This window comes from Bidens hawaiensis, unplaced genomic scaffold (assembly GCF_021521415.1).
Source record: "Bidens hawaiensis isolate Kalapana, Puna unplaced genomic scaffold, B.hawaiensis_p1.1 tig00030519_1, whole genome shotgun sequence".
NCBI lineage: Eukaryota > Viridiplantae > Streptophyta > Magnoliopsida > Asterales > Asteraceae > Bidens > Bidens hawaiensis.
Genome location: NW_027495088.1, coordinates 127,207 through 130,644, shown reverse-complemented (window position 1 = coordinate 130,644; position 3,438 = coordinate 127,207).

The window sequence follows — 3,438 nt, the reverse complement described above, 5'->3', positions numbered from 1 at the left end:
TTGGTCTTGGTTCGATACATCCCGTACCTTGGCTGTCCAAAGTTAGCATCAGAATAATTTCTGTAAGTCCTGAGTGGATACCTTCTTGGAGATTGACTATGAGGCCATCCAAACCGTCGTGAATTAAATGAATTATTACTTATGGTTTGGTTGTTAGCAGTGAAAAACTGAGATCTATTTCTTTGAAAACCTGAATTAGACCAATTTCTAAATTTTGATGGATTTTCATTTTTTCCATTATATTGATTACTGTTTCTTTTCTCAGATTTTGAAGGCCTCACACCTCTGAATTTCTGCTTCAGAGGGCAATCAGCAATTAGGTGTCCTAATCGATTACATCTGAAACAACTCCTGTGTTCAATTTTCTTTTCCATAGTTGTTTTAGATGTTGAGGCTGTATTACTGCCCGTTTGTCTCACATAAGGTGGGACATACGGGTTTAGTGGAGATTTCTTTTCAGTTGTTTTATGCTTCTCCCCACTTTTTGGTAACACTGCCTCTTGTTTTGTCTCACTCGACTCGGAAGACTTGTCCGAGTTAGATGAGACAGGACTAGGCACAGAAATTTTCACATTAGAAACAGGCTTACTCGTTTCACCTTTACTAACTTCTGGATCTTTAATAGTTACCTTAACCGGAACTGTCTGACTATAATCAACATCAACATATTTCTGATTACTAGGATCATAAGTGTAATTATGATTGTAAGGTGGTGGAACTTCATGATAACCAATTCCTCCCCTTTTAACTGGGGAACCTTGATCACTAACGAGGTGATCAAGTATAGCGGTGGAATTTCTGAATTTCTCAAGTTTCCTGTTTAGTTCCACCACTCTCACCTGATGATCAGCTATCTGTTTATCCCTTTCAGCTATTAGTTTGGTTTTTTCTTCTAACACTTCATAGCTCAGATCAATTACTTTAATTTTTTCAGCTAGATTTGCTTTTAGACTTCTAATATCTTTTTCACTAGCTTTTATTTTTACTTTATAACTATTTTCTCTAGCTTTAGTGAAATGATGTTCTTCTTTTAAGGTTTTAAATTGAGCATCCAAACTAACAAACTGATCAGTTATAGTTGTCAATTGTTCAGACAGATTTTCACACTTAGTGCAAGGGAGTTTAGTACTTACCTTAGTGAGCTGATCTTTCACATCTGCCATACAAGCTTCATTTTGATCCTCTGCCATGTAAGCTTCACTTTCGCTAGTCACTTCCTCAGTATCTGCAGTTTTGATATTCGCCACATTTGCCTGTTCGAACACTTCTTCAACGTGCAGATTCCAGTTATATTCCCCATTCTGTCTGGAAATCATGGCTCTATTATCATTACCACCCCCATTCTGGTGTGTCGACCTGTTCTGACTACGTTCAACTCTCTCATTTGTGCACTCCTTCGCAAAGTGGCCATTCTGCTGACAGTTGTAACAGCGCACCTTTGACTTGTCAAAACCCGGTCTCTCACCAACAAACTTCCTTCCTGTCTTCTTCATAAACCTCTTAACCCTTCTCACAATCATCGCCATCTGCCACTGCAGATCCATCTCTTCCAAATCATCAGCATCGATCTGATCATAATCTTCATCCAAAGTCGCAGGATCAACAATCTTACCCTGAATGTAATTTTCATACGAAGCAATGAAGGATGCATAGAGAGCAAACTACTGTTCAGCAGATTTAACACTCATGGGCATCCTTGAGTAGTTGTTGTTCGAAACACTTGGGGTAAAACTACTCTTGGTTGCTTGAGGGTTAGAAGCATTTGATCCTCCAGCTACAAAGCATACATCACCATTCATGTTGAGAGATACATGACCTTCAGGTGTTGAGTTAGCGCCCGACTCTCCCTTTGAGTAGTAAGCAGACGAATCAGACTTCGAACTTGAACTTGTATTAACCTTGGCACCATACATTCCTGGATCTTGAACCTGATCAGTAGGTGTCACTTTTCGAACCATGTTTAGTTTAAAAGTTCGTAGCTTGTTTACTGTCATTTCCAAATCATAGTCGGCAAAGTCTTTGTCTTCTCTCATCAACACGGTGTACATCTCCCATTTCGGTGGGAGAGCATCAAGAAGCTTTTCAACAATCTCATCTTCTTTGTAAGTAATCGAATAATTGCTGAGTTCTGTCATCAGATGATAATATTTAGTGATGATATCATCAAGTGATTCATTCTTCAGATACTTGAAGACCGAGAACTGGGTTTTAAGTAGTTTAATCTTTGAAGCACGGATTCCCACATTACCCTCAAAACGGTTTTCAAGCGCTTCCCAAAGCTCTCTAGCAGTTTTTTACTTTCTGAAAGTGTGCAGAATCTCTTGTGGAAGAGCCATTGTAATTGCTGCATGAGCTTTGCTTTCGGCCTCATACATTTTCTTCTCTTCTTCTTCCATCTCTTTGTATTTCTTTATCTGATCACGACCCTCATACTCAGCAGTAGGTGGAATGTAACCATCTTGTATGCATACCCACATCTTAACATCTTGGTACTTGACATATTGTTCAAAACGATCTTTCCACGCTACATAATCTGTTTTCTTAAGCATCTTCGGTGCCTTTGTAGCCGAACCCGCTTCCACTTCCATCTTAACTAGTTCCGTAATGTTGATTGAAGACATCTTTCACGAAACACACAGAAACCCGAAAAATAAAAATTTTATTTTTAACAGTACTGTAGGCGAAGTTGTGGATAACTTCGCTTAAGTCTGAACTTCGCTGATTCTAAACTTCGCTTTCTTTTTAAATTCGTCTGTTTGGCGAAGTTGTAGATAACTTCGCTTAAGGTAAGCGAACTTGTGAAGTAGGCGAAGTTGTGAGTAACTTCGCTTGAGATAAGCGAACTTGAGAAGGTAGGCGAAGTTGTGGATAACTTCGCTTAACCTTATATCTTCGCTGAAACCCTACGAACAGTGACGGCAACTTCGCCTGATGAACACGATGAATATGCAGGTTTGATTTCTGGACTTTACGAGGTTTGTGAAGGTGTTATGGGTTGTTTATGATTGTAGGAGGTGAGTAGGACACAAAAACTCAGAAAACTCGTCCCGCGAATAGTCGAACGGAACGATTTCTACACCCGCGTGATAATCCCGTACCACACAATCGAGCAAAAGCTCTGATACCAATTGTAGGTTCCCAGCCGGATCTACACGAGATATCTCGTTCTACGTAGGTGCGGAATCCCTACGTAAGACGTTACGAGCGTAGAAGACAAAACGATTAAACACGTTACAATAAACACAAACACGTTATATTGCAACCGTAAACACGTGATACAAAGATCACCAAATACAGACTCTCTCTAACTCGTTCTCTGAATAATGAACTCGTTGAATTAATTATATTCTAAGCCGTAACCTAGGACATATATATCACGACAACTTCGCCTGGCATGTTCAGGCGAAGTTGTCCTTAACTTCGCTTGTCTAACAAGTT